General features: G+C 38.4%; 1 pseudogene; it reads left to right on the top strand.

Moving 5' to 3' along the window:
- The first annotated feature begins 9,065 nt into the window (after positions 1–9,065).
- On the top strand, positions 9,066–13,445 carry LOC126931616 (hsc70-interacting protein-like; annotated as a pseudogene).
- Positions 13,446–16,818: the final 3,373 nt, after the last annotated feature.

The following is a 16,818-nucleotide window of genomic DNA, read 5'->3' as shown; positions in this document are numbered from 1 at the left end:
ATCCTGTAACTGTATATTATCTGACAACTTGGGATGAAGATCTTGTCTCTAAAAAAAAAAGAAAATGTTTTTTTTAATTAGCCAGTCAAGGTGGTACATGCCTTTAGACCCAGCTATTCAGGAGACTGAGGTGGGAAGATTGCCTAAGCCAAGGACTTCAAGGCTACAGTGAGCAAGGATGACACCACTGCACTCCAGCCTGGGTGACAGAGTAAGACCCTGTATCTTTACAATTAATTAAATTTAAAAATGAGAAAGAAATAAAAGAGAACAAAAGACCACCACCTCTTACAAACATTGATGCAACAATCTTCAACAAAGTACTAGCAAACCAAAACTTGCAGCACATTAAAAGCATTTTACACAATCACCAAGTGGGATTTATTCCTGGAATGCAAGGATGGTTCAACGTATTAGAATCCATGACTGTAATAAACAACATTAACAGAATGAAGGGGAGGAAACCACATGATCTTTTCAAGTGGTGCAGAAAAGGCATATGACAAAATTCAATACCATTTCATGATAGAAAACACTCAACAAACTAGGAATAGAAGGAAACCACCTTAACATAATAAAAGCCATATATGAAAGACCCACAGCAAACATCATATTCAATGGTAAAACAAAAAAAGCTTTTCTTCTCATGTCAAGAATAGAGCAAGAATGCCCACTTTTGCCACTTGAATTCAACATAACACTGGACATTCTATGAAGAACAATTAGGCAAGAAAATGAAAAGACATCTAAACTGGAAAGGAAGAAGTAAAATTATCTCTGTTTACAGATGATATAATTTTATATATAGAAAACCCTCAGGATTCTAACAAAAGAAACTATTAGAACTAATAATCGAATTCAGCAAAGTAGCTGGATACAAAGTTAGCACATAAAAATCATACTAACAATAAACAATCTAAAAGGGAAAATATGAAAATTCAGTTTACAATAGCATCAAAAAGAATAAAACACTTAGGAACTAACCTAAACAAAGAAGTAAAATATTTTACAATGAAAATTATGAATCACTGCTGAAATTAAAGAAGACTTAAACAAATGGAAATGCATCCTATGTTCATGGATTGGAAGATAATATGGTTAAGATGTCAATACTACCCAAAGTGATCTGTAGATTCAATGCAAAACCTACCAAAATCCAAATGGCATTTTTTGCAGAAATAGAAAAACCCATCCTAAAATTCATATAGAATCTCAAGGACCCAAAATAGCCAAAATAACCTGAAAAAAAGAACAAAGCTGGAGGACTCACATTTCCTGATTTTAAAACTTACCACAAAGCTATAATAATTAAAATACTGTGGTAGTGGCATAAAGACAGACAAATATACCAATGGAATAGAATTAAGAGCCCAGAAATGAACCCTCATAGATAGATAGGTAGGTAGATAGATAGATAGATAGATAGATAGATAGATAGATAGATATAGATATAGATATAAATATATATGGTCAAATGATTTTTGACAAGAATGCCAAGACCATTCAGTGGGGAAAAGACAGTCTTTTCAACAAAGAATCCTGGGAAAATGGGATATTCACATGCAAAAGAATAAAATTGGATCCTTATCTAATCCATATTCAAACATTAAATCAAAATTTATCAGAGGCCAGGCACAGTGGCCCAGCACTTTGGGAGGCCAAGGCAGAGGATTGCTTGAGGCCAAGAATTTGAGAACAGCCTGGGCAATATAGCAAGACCCTCATCTCTACGATAAGTTTAAAAACAAAAATGAAACAATTTTTTAAATGTTTTAATGGATCAAAAGCCTAAACGTAAGACTTAAAACAATAAAACACTTAGAAGAAAACACAGGGCAAAAACTTCACAACATTGGATTTGGCAATCATTTCTCAGATTCAACAAAATAAAATATAGACAAATTGGACTTTCTAAAAATTTTTAAATTTTGTACATCAAAAGACACTATCAACCAAGTAAAAACACAACCCACAAAATGAAAGAAAATATCATATCTGAAAAGGGATTAATATGCAGCATACATAGAGAACTTCTAAAACTCAACAAGAAGAAGACAACCTGATTCAAAAATGAGCAAAAGTCTTAAGGTGACTCATCTACTTTGCAGGATGCCTGGGAGTTGCCATCTGCTCGTCCCCTTTACACTTACAAAGCCAATGGACCAAAAGGTGGCTGTCTTTTTTTTTTCTACAAACAGGAATTGGAAGTAGTGGTCGGCAGGGCAGTGCAACCTCTGGTTCCTGTCTATTCATGAGCCTACTCTCTTTGAGTCCTGCGGTGGCCTCAGAGCTGGCAGAAACACACTGGGTTTGCCCCTGCCTCCCTCCAACTATGAGATGGGCCATACTAAACTGCCCACAATATTGAAAAAAAAAAGTTTTCATGGGCAAAAGATTTAAACAGACATTTCTTTAAAGAAAATACACAAATAGCCAATAAGCACATGAAAAAATGTTCAATATCACTAATCATTGGGGAAATGCAAATCAAAACAATGAGATACCACCTCACACCCATTAAAAGGGCTACTGCCAAAAGAACAGAACAGAACAGAAGTGCTGGAAAGGGTGTGGAGAAATTGGGACCCTTGTGTACTGTTGGTGAAAATGTAAAATGTTACAGCCGCTGTGGAAAACAGTATGACAGTTCCTCAAAAAGTTAAAAATAGGATTAACTTATGAGCCAGCAATTCTATTTCTGTACCCAAAAACACCGAAAGCAGGGCCTTAAAGGATATTTGTATACCCATGTTGGTAGCAGCACTGTTGAGGATAGCTAAACCATGAAAGCAACCCATGGTCCATCAGTGGATGAATGGATAAGCAAAATGTGGTATATCTGTACATGAAATATATTCCACCTTAAAAGGGAAGGAAATTCTGATGTAGGCTACAACATAGATGAATCTTGAGAACATTATGTGAAGTGAAATAGCCAGTCTCTAGTAGACAAGTACTGTATGATTCCACTTATATGAGGTATTTAGAGTAGTTCAAAATTATACAGTCAGACAGTAGAATAGTGGGTGCCAGCAGCTGGAGAAAGGGGAATATGGGGAATTATTGTTTAACGAATACAGAGTTTCAGTTTTACAAGATGAAATGAGTTATGGAGATGAATGATGATGATGATTGCACAACATTATGAATGCATTTAAAAATACTGAACTGTGTACTTAAAAATAGTCAGGATCACAAATTTTTTGTTTCATGTATTTTACCACAATTTTCAAATGGGGAAACATTTTATAATCATTTGAAAGGATAGGAGTACTCATAGGGGTGAAGTTTAGAAGCTACTAACTTCAACGTAAAATACTAACAACAGAGGAAAGAGAAAATCATTAACAGCAGCATCTAACCAGATTTCAATCAGTGGGGTTTCATAATTCATTATGTTCAACTAAATAGGGATCCCTGAAATGTCAATATAAAATTTATTTTTCTAAGTGCAATTACACTGTAAGCACTGTTAAACCTTGGGATATTGATTATTTGAACATTTAGACAAATAAAAGTATTAAAATATTATAAAAATTAAAAGACTTAGTTAAGAAATCATAACATCTATGAATATACAATCATGTTTTCCCTGAAGATATAACTTCAGTCCCAAAATAAATTTTCAAATATAAAATAGCTATAATAATGTTTCAACCAATAATTTTATATTACCATAAAATTGGAAGAGAAGTAGCTAGTTTTTAGGATAATAAGAAAATGTTAGTAATAAAGCATTATTTGGAAATATGGAGCAAAATTCTGTTACCATGGGCTTTGTTTTTAGATCCATGATTTGATTAAAATTCATGTGTCCCTTTCTATTTATTATAAAAAGAGATAAAAACCTACCACAGTAAAATGCCTCTAGGTCTATGCCTAGTGCCTTAGAAATAAAAAATTTATTATCAAAGAATGGCTAAAGCCTCAGCTCATCCAAAGAGCTCCTCCTACTGTTTCTCCAAAATGTAAAATGAGTCTGAAGTTCCTCAACTTTAACTGAAGAACCAGAGCATGACAAAATCAAGGCATAGGAACCGGAAGAGTTAAAGCCCCTGAGTCAAGGCTGAGATTCTGATTCTTAAACGGGAGGAGCTAAAAGTCAAACCCTGACAGGGGCAAAGCTTCTAGGTTCATTCTCAGGGCCTTCCCTTCCCTTAAGCTGCTTTGTCTAAGAACTGTGCTCACTTGCAAATTTGCAGGGGCTTTTTGGCAATATCTGAACTGAAAGAAATGCAGCTCTAACAAGAAAATACCAAGCACATGACAAAGTGTGGCAGAGAATTTTTGAACAAAGCACCTCTTCCCATTATCCCCAAACACTCCAAGGCCAGTGTCTACTCTGCACACAAATCATCGTGAAGGAAGTGAAAGGTATATTCAGGTATAAAACAATTTTTCTAAATAAGTTGTTAGTAATAAGTTTCTAACAACTTAGAATTAATGTATTAATATCTGGTTAATTCAAATTCTTAGTCTCTGACATTTTTGGCAAATGGATAGTAGAGTTTGTTTTTCAGTCTATGGGCATGAGAGCCAATGCCTGAACCACAAAGAGAAAACAGTAAATGTGTTAACAATAAAGGTTCGAAGGTTATACACCAAACTTAACACATGGGAAGATGAAGAGCTGGGGACAAAATAAGGTGTTTTTCTTTCTACTTGATATAATTCTATATTAGTTGAATTTTTTATAATGAGCATGTTTTATGTAAAACTTCTGAAATTTTATTTTTTTAAAGAGTCATCTAAAATAACAATATTATCTGGGACATACTTACCCATCTAGGTAATAATCTATGCTCTCCATTTGGTCACTTTGTTCAGTCATCCCACAGACTAGCTCCTTTGGGGCACTAGTCCCCAGACCAGGCACTGCAGAGGCTGCAAAGACAATCCTTGTAACAGCAAACGTTTATGGAGTGCTATGTGGCAGGTACTGTCTCAAGAACTTATCAGAGCTATCCCATTTAATCCTCATCCAATTTTGTCAGACCCACTCCTCAAATGAGGAAACAAGGCACAGAGCAGTTAAGTAAATTGCTCAAGACCTCAGCTGACACTGATGGAACAGGTCGTTTGGCTTGAAGCTGCACCTTTAATCACTATGCTATTTTGCATCCCTAAGGGTGAAAACCCTTCCCAAACTCAGAGTTTACAGTCTAGTTGGAGAGAAATGTAGAAACCAATCACATATCATAGATGGTGTGATAAAGGTACACAAAGAAAAAAGAAAGTTTGATTGAGTGTGGGTGGGAAGGGTGAGGAGTGTCAAGGAACCTTTCCAAGAGGAAGCACCCAGCAAAGCCAAGAGCTGGTCTTCTCAAAAGAGCTGAGGGAGGGGAGGGTAATGAACATCTACTCCACACCTGCCACTTACCAGGTGCTTGGTGAGTGTATTAGTCTGTTTTCATTTTGCTAATAAAGACATACCCAAGACTGAGCAATCTACAAAAGAAAGAAGTTTAATGTATGCATAGGTCCACGTGGCTGGGGAGACCTCACAATCATGGCAGAAGGTGAAAGGCACATCTCACATGGTAGCAGAAAAGAGAAGAAAGCTTGTGCAGGGAAACTCCCCTTTATAAAATCATCAGATCTCGTGAGACTTATTCACTATCATGAGAATAGCACAGGAAAGACCCGCCCCATGATTCAATTACCTCCCACTGGGTCCCTCCCACAACATTTGGTAATTATGAGAGTTACAATTCAAGAAGAGATTTGGGAGGGGACACACCAAACCATATCAGTAAGTGTTAACACAGATCATCTCCTTCTAGTCCCATAATAGGCCCTATGAACTATGTGTTGTCTCTATTTTACTGATCAAGAGACTAATACCCCAAAAGTAAAATAACTTGTCTGAAACTGAAGAATTATTAAGTGCCAGAGCCAAGAACGAACTTTTATCTAACTCAGAAGCCCATGCTCTTTCCTCTCCCACCTCTCCCCACTACACACATGCACACGCACACACACAAGCACACACACGCACACACACACATACAGAGCAGGAGGAGAAAAGTTAGAAATAGCAAAAAGACATTAAAACATCCTGTAAAAGGCTGGGCGCGGTGGCTCACACCTGTAACCCAGCACATTGGGAGGCTGAGGCAGGCAGATCACAAGGTCAGGAGATCAATACCATCCTGGCTAACACAGTGAAACCTCGTCTCTACTAAAAATACAAAAAATTAGCTGGGCGTGGTGGTGGGCGCCTGTAGTTCCAGCTACTCGGGCGGCTGAGGCAGGAGAATGGTGTGAACCAGGGAGGCAGAGCTTGCAGTGAGCCAAGATCACGCCACTACACTCCAGCCTGGACAACAGAGTGAGACTCCATCTCAAAAAAAAAAAAAAAAAAATCCTGTAAAAACAAAACAGTAATTAATAATAATAAAATAGTAAGTTAAAAATAATATACAGTGAGTCTCCATTGGTTAAATAAAATAATAATAACAAAATGGTAATAATAAAAATTAATTTAATATTAACAAATAAACATACTGGCATGAGAAATCTCCATACTCTGAAAGAAATCTCTTAAATAAGCAGCAGGCCATTGGTCTGAGGTCATCTCCATACCTTGAGTTCCTACAAACAAATTGCAACTTTAGTGAGTAAACAAACTGAAAATCTAACTTTGAAATATAACAAATGGTCAGTCTTGGCCAACCACAGCAGCTGAGCTCCAGCCAATCACAGGCTGCCCCCTGCTCAGATCATGTTCAAATAGGGCAAACATCAAGCTGTAGCCAGTCAAGCTCTTTCTGCACTTTCCTTTCCTATGTAAACATATTCACTTCCAACTGTGCTTAGTGAGCTCTCTGAACTTTTGCTGGTTCTAAGTACTGCCAATGCATGAATTATTTTTTGCTCAGATAAACTCTGCTAAATTTAAATTGACAAAGGCTTTTATTTTAACAGACAAAGCTATCCAGCCACAAAGTGAACTATGATAAGATGAACCCTATTCCTGGAAATGTTTGTGCAAATTTTTAACATCTGTCAGCCTGTCCTGGAAGGCCCAAGGTGAAACTTTGGACTATCCAACCTCTAGGGATTCTTAAATCACAGTGGGTTTCTATGGTTACAGTTACCCTAAGAAGTTAAGTAGAGCCACAAAACAAAGTTCCACTTTGGACTGGTTTTTGTTTCTGTGGCTACACTCTCAGTTCTCTGAAGAGAAAGTTGAGTTTCATCCTCTTTGTTATCCTCACTCTTCTCAAGGTCACCCATGACCTTTGAGAGACAAATCTAATTGCTATCTCTCTGTTCTCATCTTACTTTACCTCTCTGCAGCACTATACACTTCCTTGCTAAAACACTTTTTCTATTGATTTCCATAGCTACACCTCTCCATCTTCCTGCCTGTTACACTGGCTGGTCCTTCTCCATCTTTTTTGCTGCTCCTCCTCCTCTTCCCAACTTCAACAATGTTGTGACTTGGAGACGCAGTTCTGCACCACCTTTTCTTGGATCTATACTCTCTCCCAACATCAGCTGGTCATGGCCCTGATCTTCCAATGCCACCTATATGCAAATGACACCCAAGTGTGTATCTTCAGCTCTGACTTATCTGATATCAATGTTTTCATGTCCAGTAGGCATCTGAAACTAAGCACATTCAAATCAAACCCTTAATTTCCACCCCCTAAACCTCTTCTTTCCCATCTCAGGAAATTGTTCAGGACAAAGACCTCTTTCCCTCAGTCCCCACATCTAATCCATCAATATATCGTGTTGTTTCTCTCTCTAAAATATATTTTGGAATCAACTACTTCTCACCATTTCTACTATTTCCACCTTAGACCAAGACCCTGGACTTACCTGGCTTATCTGAAATAGCCCTGGTGCTCTTCCTGCACCCACTCTTGCCCGCACAGTCATTCTCCTCACAGCAGCTAGAATTGCACGTACAATAAAATCTAAACTCTTCATCGAGATCTTACAAGATCCCAGATGGCCCAATCCCTGCCTGCCTCTCTGTGCTTATCTTCCATTACCCCTCCTTTGCTCACCAGGCTCTGGCTACAAGAGCTCCTTCCAGTACCTTGAACATGCCAAGTTTGCTCCTGCCTCAGGCCTTTGCACTTGTTTCCAATGCCTGGAGTGCTCTTTTCCTTCCCCTCTCTAGCTGACTCCATCTTCTTAAATAATACCCCCTCAGGGAGGCCTTTTCCACTCCACACCTGTCACTCTCTATTACATTAACCTATTTTATTTTCTTCATAGCCTCTTTGTTAGCTTGTTTATTGCCTTTATTCCCAAGGAAAAGTAAACTCTAAGATAGCTGGGACTTCACCCATCATGTTCACCAGTGACCCAGTACCTAGAACAGTGCCTGGCATAAAATAGGTGCTTAATAAATATTTTTGAAGAAATTCAATATAAGGATTAAAGAAAGGTTTTTGCTTAACAGAGTCCACTGATGACTTTATGCCACAACTGGAGTTAAAGATGTTTAAAAAGCATTGATTTCTGTTATAAACAAGTGACTAGAGAGTCCCTGGTTGCCCATGTTGCCCCAACAAGTTTACAATGGCTCTGTTACTAGTAGTACTGAAAGAGATAACAACCAATAACTCTGGGGCTCAACTTCCTTCGTTTTGCATTTTCAATCTCTTAATGTAGGAAACACAGTTTAAATGATAACTCTGCCTCTTTCTTCCAGGCCCCCAGTGTTATTATTTGAAATGAAGAGACACCAAAGCAGAAAGCCTGCTTTAGGCCAAGATACAAATTATCTCATTGATATTGTCAGATGTGTGTCATGTTCCCACGGGGGAACTATCCATAAGTAATGTCATGAGCCACTTGCGGTTTCATATGAAACATCTCCACATGGACATCCTCTGCAATTTCTGGTGAGTTTGTAGTTCCATTGGAGGTACCTTTTTTAGAAAGGTTCATTATTTTTAGATATTAAAGCAAATCTCATAAGGAGGATTAAGGATTAGGTGTTATCAATGTAAAGAGAAAATAATCATTCTTTATCATTACCGCATTATGTGGAAAAAATGACTTCCTTTCACTGAGTTTTGGTTTAAACCACTATAGTGAAAATGGCTTCTGAAAAATTGTCTCAGGTAACATTTACAGTCATAATATGGAAAAATATAATTTGCCATCAGTAGCCTATTATTTCTACACTTCTCAGTTATTTGTGACCTGAAAAAATAAGGCCTATGGCTTAATAGGATAAGAATGCTGCTAAGATACGTAGAAGCAAAGATAAACCCTCTTTTCTGTCCTCCTCAAGAATATGAGATGGAGGTGCAAGTCATGATCCTTTCAAAAAAGCAAGGCTGCACACCCAGAGCCTTTCTAAGCAGTCCTACTTCAAAGGGACACATACAGTGAAGTGCTGGGGCTGCCTTAAATAAGGTAATGCAGGGAGGAAAACCTTTTCTTGTTATAAGCATCTGAATACCTCAAGAAAAAAAATATTTCAAGGTTGTGTTATTGGTTTATTGTTCATCATCTTCACATTTCCACTTGTCTATCTAACCACAGCTGAATATTTCATTTCCAACTCCCCTGTTAATGTTACAACTACGAATTAATTTCATTTCCTTGTTGGTAATATGCTACATTGCTTGATGAGGTTTTAAAAGATTATCAGAATAAAAGGTGCCAGAACAGTGCAAAATATCATCACATCCCTAAAGAAAAAAAGGCTAGGGATCTCTGGCATAGTGGTAACTTACCAGCCTTCAAAATTACTGAAAAACAACTGAAATTTTTAGTCTATGAATTTCAAATCCTTTGACCAATCCCCTGATATAGATATCTACAACCTTCATTTGCTTTTGTTTATCCAACAAATGACATAAAGATGTGATGCTCTGATGAGATGAAATTGAATGTGTGTGTGCACACACCTGTGTATGCATTTGAATGTGTGTGAAAAGGAAGACACCTATTTTCCAGGGTGTGTCAAAGATGTACTGTTCTTAATGACTTCTATCTGGGATTTACTTGTATTCAAATGTTTAAGTTTTTCTTCCTTCCAAACATCTAAGCCATACTAAATTAATGGAAGAAAGTGGTAATTGTTTACTAAGGGAACAAAACAGAATGTCACATTAAGAAATCATTGGAAACCCTGTTATCCATAACCACCATCCTACTCTAAAAATTAAAGAAAGAAGAGCACTGGAGTTAAAGTTACATTCCCACTCAAACCAAAGACATTTTTGCCTCTTCATATAAACTGTAAACTCCTCTCTCTCTCTCTCTAACAGGGTTTACGTCATATGTCTGGATTCTATCCCAATGCCCTACAAATTGAAGGTACCAAATACCTATTTTCTTTTTTATTATTATTATACGTTAAGTTCTCAGATACATGTGCACAATGTGCAGGTTTGTTACATAGATATACATGTGCCATAGTGGTTTGCTGCACCCATTAACCCATCATCTAAGTTTTAAGCCCAGCATGCATTAGGTACTTGTCCTAATGCTCTCCCTCCTCTTGCCCCCAAGCCCAAACAGTTCCCAGTGTGTGATGTTCCCCTTCCTGTGTCCATGTGTTCTCATTGTGCAAATCACACTGTGAGTGAGAACATGCAGTATTTAGTTTTCCATTCTTATGTTAGTTTGCTGAGAATGATGGTTTCCAGTTTCATCCATGTCCCTGCAAAGGACATGAACTCATTCTTTTTTATGGCTGCATAGTATTCCATGATGTACATGTGCCACATTTTCTTTATCCAGTCTATCATTGATGGGCATTCGGGTTGGTTCCAAGTCTTTGCTATTGTGAGCAGTGCTGCAATAAACATAAACGTGCATGTGTCTTTATAGTAGAATGATTTATAATCCTTTGGGTATATACCCAGTAATGGGATTGCTGGGTAAAATGGTATTTCTGTTTCTAGATCCCTGAGGAATCACCACCCAAATACATATTTTCTAAGAATTATGATGATAATGAATTAACTCCTCTAATTCCTACCAGGAAATATATTCCATACATAATTAGACCCATGTTTCTCAAAACATGTTTCACAAAAGATGTATGCCTTGCAACATGGATGGCTGTTCTACTAAAAATGGGAGAAAAAGAAAAATTCTTTAGCTAAGTAAGATTGAGAAACCTAAGCATAAAGTTAAATAAGTTGCATTACCACATAATTTCTTAAGAAATTTTAAAACATTTTTATGCATTGTGAAACTCTAAAAGACAGCTAAAGTTTGCAACATTTCCCATAATTGTTTGATAAGGAAAACTTTTGAAACCTTGAAGGGTACTAGTGTCTTACAGACCAAAGTTTAAGAAATGCTACATTAGATGAATGTTAAGTGAGTGCCCACTATACAAAAGGATAGCGTTCATTGAAATATACCCTTTCTTTCAGCCCTGGGGATTTTTTTCATCTGTAAACAGATGATAATAACACCTACCTCACCGGGTTGTCATGAAACTGGAATGAAATCAAATATATGCAATGCCAAGTCCAGCACAAAGAGGACCAAAATGAACTCTCCTCCTCTGTCCATAAAGGCAGTACTGTGAGGAAACTGAAATTGTACTGAATTTTTTTGCACTTATACACACCTCTGTATAGGTTTGTATGCCTGGGGATGGAATTGTATCATATGACACTCCATTATCTGGCTCAGGAGTTAAGTCAGTCCAGCTAAAGCCATCTCCCACCCAACTAGGATTTTAGTTCCTTAACTTCATAAACCTCCATCCACCACTGCCTTCCTTAATTAGACCTATGATTCCTCACACACAGTCAACACACTTGTAAAGACCCAGGCATTCAAGCATAAACCAGAAATGTAGTACATCCGGTTGCCAAAATGGTTAAGTACTTTATTAGCGAAGGATCTTAAGCACATATATATGTGTATATATATATATGTGTGTGTGTGTGTGTGTGTGTGTATATGTATGTTATTTAGGGTCATACAAGTGCTGAACAGTACACTAGAACTGCTTTTAGTTTCTAATCTGTTTTAACAACACTGCATGGCAAAGTTGATTAAAATAAATATTCAAATAAAATCTAAGTTGAACAAAGCAATACAAAAATGTTTAAGCCTCAAGTGCATGCAGCCACAGAATATGCTCTTGGACATTGCTCCCTAAGGGGCTGCTATCCTCCGCCTCCTTGAAGGCACCCATGTCAGGGGTTGCCCGATCCAGGGAGCCGGTTCCTAGTTAAGAATATGAGAATGTGTGCACAGAAAGGCAGGCAATAGCACAAACAGCCATGCTTCTAGAAGGTTCTAGGGAGAGAGCAGGAGCAGTGCAGAGGGAATAGGAATGAGCAGGCAGAGGACCTGGGGTCATGAGACCTTTGGGTGGGAGGAGCCAGTGGCCGGGAAGGTTCTAGTGTGTTCCATCTCCCAGCAGCTGCCTGCTTCTACGAGGTCATGCGGAGCCAGGACCTGGGCCTAGAACCAGCCACAGCCCCGTAGCTTCGCCCACTGCCTTCCGACCATAGACCCCCACAAAGTGAACGTGCTTTGGGCCTTTGTGAAAATGTGTAAACAAGATCCAAGCGTTCTGCACACCAAGGAAATGTGTTTCCTGAGGGAGAGGGTGGAGAGCATGGGGGGTAAAGTATCACCTGCTACTCGGAAAGCGAAATCAGAAGAAAATACCAAGGAAGAAAAATCTGGTAGTAAGAAGGTGGAGGAAAACTTAAAGGCAGATGAACCATCAAGTGAGGAAAGTTATCTAGGAATTGATAATAAAAGTGTGATTGAACCAGACACTGATGCCCCTCCAGAAATGGGAGATGAAATGCAGAGATAACAGAGGAGATGATGGATCAGGCAAATGATAAGAAAGTGGCTGCTATTGAAGCCCTAAATAACGGTGAACTGCAGAAAGCCATTGACTTATTCACAGATTCCATCAAGCTGAATCCTCACTTGGCCATTTTGTATGCCAAGAGGGCCACTGTCTTCGTCAAATTACAGAAGCCAAATGCTGCCATCTGAGACTGTGACAGAGCCATTGAAATAAATCCTGATTCAACCTAGGACACAGGAAATTGCAGAACATCAGAGAAAGTATGAACGAAAATGTGAAGAGCAAGAGACCAAAGAAAGAATAGAAAGAGTTAAGAAGGCTCAGAAGAGCATGAGAGAGCCCAGAGGGAGGAAGAAGCCAGACAAGCCAGACAATAGTCAGGAGCTCAGTCTGGCTCTTTTCCAAGTGGCTTTCCTAGGGAAATGCCTGATATTTTTCCCAGAGGAATGCCTGGAATGGACGGGGCATACCTGGGATGGCCAGAAGGCCTCGACCCAATAAAATTCTCAGTGAGCCAGAGGTTCCTGCAGCCATACAGGATCCAGAAGTTATGGTGGTCTCCCAGGCTGTGGCTCAGAACCCGGCGAATATGTCAAAATACCGCAGCAACCCAAAGGTTATGAATCTTATCAGTAAATTGTCAGCCATATTTGGAGGTCAAGCGTAATGCCCTTCTGATAAATAAAGCCGTTGCTTAAGGAAAGGCAACCTAGATCACCTGATGAATGTTACAGTAATACAAACCAGTGTACCTCTGACCTTCTCATCAAGACAGCTGGAGTGCTTTGAGGATAATTCCTACCCCTCTCCCCCGAATGCAGCTGAAGCATTTTACAGTGGTTTGCCATTAGGGTATTCATTCAGATAATGTTTTCCTACTAGGAATTACAAACTTTAAACCCTTTTTAAACCTTAAAAATATTTAAAACAAATTTAAAGGGTCTGTTAATTCTTATATTTTTCTTTATTAATCATTTTGGATTTTTTATTTGAATTATCGGGCAGGAAAAATACTTATGTATGGAAGATTATTGCTCTAATTTGAGTGAAATAAAAGTTTATTAGTGCGAAGCAAAAAAAAAAAAAAATGTTTAAGCCTCTTGTGATGCACAATTCATCAGTGATACATTAGTGCCCTCTGCTGCTGGTTGAGTTTTCTAACAGCTCAGAATTTCAGTATGGTTTTTCTTTTTCTCCTTTTTTTTTTTCTTTTCTGTCTTTTAAGAACATTACAGTGTATTGTTTTGGTTCAACATTTTATACATTAATTAATAAAATTAGTAGAATGGTAATCAGGATGCATGGCATTATTTTAAATTATTATTGCTTGTGTTTTGACATCAATGCAAAGAAATTTCTTGATCAAAATTACTTAGAGATTTCATATTGAGCTGCAATCATGGAACACAGCATACATTATTGCTCTTTAATTGTAAAATATTCTATAAAAAGGAATTTATGTAGCTAGCCTGATAGCATATCATATAGATTCCAATTTTTATTGATTATAAAATATAATTTACTCCTCATTTTGCATGGCTTATTTCTTAGGGTTGCCAGATTTAGCAAATAAAACTATGTCCCAGGTACTTGCATGGAACCTATTTCTACTAAATACTTATACTAAAAAATGCTAAATCATTAGGTTAAAAAAAGTATTTATAGTTGATCTGAAATTCAAATTTAACTGGATTTCCTGTATCTTACCTAGTGACCTTATGTATTCTCATGTGTGCGCTGAATTTCATCATTGAAATTCTTTCCTTTTATGATAATCAGAGTTTATCCTACCATAATAATGACTAAAACCAAACATATCTTTCTTTATTTTCTATTTCTTTCCTCACATTTTGTGAAACACTGAGTACTGAGTAGGTCTTCACATATCAATGCTTAATACACAAAACTGAATTAGCAGAGTTCGTTAGTCATGAGATTAAAAGCATTTGTTCTTAAAGGAAGAGTTATTTAGTTAACGGATGGATTAAGTAAGAACAATCCTGAATTCCTCAACTTCCTTTATGGAGCAACAAACACACTATATAAAAAGCATATAAGGCCGGGCGCGGTGGCTCAAGCCTGTAATCCCAGCACTTTGGGAGGCCGAGACGGGCAGATCACAAGGTCAGGAGATCGAGACCATCCTGGCTAACACAGTGAAACCCCGTCTCTACTAAAAATACAAAAACTTAGCCGGGCGCGGTGGCAGGCGCCTGTAGTCCCAGCTACTCGGGAGGCTGAGGCAGGAGAATGGCGTGAACCCGGCAGGCGGAGCTTGCAGTGAGCTAGGATCGCGCCACTGCACTACAGCCTGAGCGACAGAGCGAGACTCGGTCTCAAAAAAAAAAAAAAAAAAAAAAAAAGTTTTGTTTTAAGAATGGTAAGTTTGAAAGTAAAGGCACCCAGATGCAACATTATCCTAAAGCAATGATTCTCAAGCTTGCACGGCTCAACTTGTGGAAGTTTTTTGGGGTTTTGTGTGTTTGTTTTTGAGACAGATTCTCACTCTGTCACCCAGACTGGAGTACAGTGGCACAACCACAGTTCACTGCAGCCCCGAACTCTTGGTCTCAAGCGATCCTCCCACATCAGCTTCCTAAGTAGCTGGGACTAGGTACACAACCATGCCTGGCTAATTTTATTTATTTATTTATTTTATTTTGGAAACAGAGTCTCACTATGTTGTCCAGGCTGGTCTCAAACTCCTGGCCTCAAGAGATCCTTCTGCCTCAGCCTCCAGAGTTGCTGGTATTACAGGTGTGAGCTACTGTGCCTGGCCAGAGAGTGCCTCTTGATTTTAATATACACATGAATGAAACAAATTTATCTAGCAGAATCTGGGCATTTCTAATTAGCATCTAGTTGATGCCATTGCTGCTAAACCAAGGACCATACTTTGAGAAGAAAGATTTTAGGAGAGACCAAAAAAGAAAAAACAATTTGTTTCAATATGGAACTACATGTCTGTGTGAATTGAAAATGCAGATTACTTACCACCACATTACTGCCAGAATGTAATGATAACTGCCATAGAAATGAAGGACGGGAGCAGAGATGAAAGAAAACGAATCTTTTTTTTTTTTTTTTTTTTTTTGAGGCGGAGTCTCTGTCGCCCAGGCTGGAGTGCAGTGGCGCGATCTCGGCTCACTGCAAGCTCCGCCTCCCGGGTTCCCGCCATTCTCCTGCCTCAGCCTCCCGAGTAGCTGGGACTACAGGCGCCGCCACCACGCCCGGCTAATTTTTTTGTATTTTTAGTGGAGACGGGGTTTCATTGTGTTAGCCAGGATGGTCTCGATCTCCTGACCTCGTGATCCGCCCGTCTCGGCCTCCCAAAGTGCTGGGATTACAGGCTTGAGCCACCGCGCCCGGCCGAAAACGAATCTTAATAGTCCTGCGGTGGTGTTCAGTGTGCCATCTTCAGTTCCTTTATCGTTTTCTGTTACAGTATCTCTCACTGGCAAAACAGAATATTTGCTCCCTCACTACTTTTTCAGAATTTGAGAATTTGCATTAGATCATTTTATATGCAGCATCCCAAATATTTAAAGCATACAAGTTGAGACCACATTAGAATTAAGTTCATAGTTTATTTCCATCAGACCTATTTTAACCATTTTGGTCTGTTGGAGCTTAAAGTAGCAAGATGCAGATTGCGCAGCCATGTGGAGCTGATCAAGTCAACCCCCGAAAGTGTAATTGGTAAATCTTTTTAAGTGCTTTTGAAAAATTAATCAAGGCAGGTTTGGTGAACCTTTGCTGAGAGTATCATTAGGACAAATGACTTGGCTCCCAGTATGTTATCATAAAGGAAAACTCCAGCTGCAAATCCCAAGGTGACCCATTTATCTCGCTTGAATGGAAAATAATGACTTTTTAAGCACTGCAAATAATTCCGCTGGTTTGAAATCAATTTGGTTAATACAATTAAATTGAACTATTTGATCTTTCAGGTTCAAAAACCACCAACTTGACTCAAACATTAACATTTTAATATGGAAACAACCACCATAATCTTCCAATGCCTTCTAAAATGGTTTATA

The sequence above is a fragment of the Macaca thibetana genome, chromosome 11 (genome assembly GCF_024542745.1).
Source record: "Macaca thibetana thibetana isolate TM-01 chromosome 11, ASM2454274v1, whole genome shotgun sequence".
Lineage (NCBI taxonomy): Eukaryota > Metazoa > Chordata > Mammalia > Primates > Cercopithecidae > Macaca > Macaca thibetana.
This window is presented reverse-complemented; position numbering and strand designations above follow the sequence as displayed.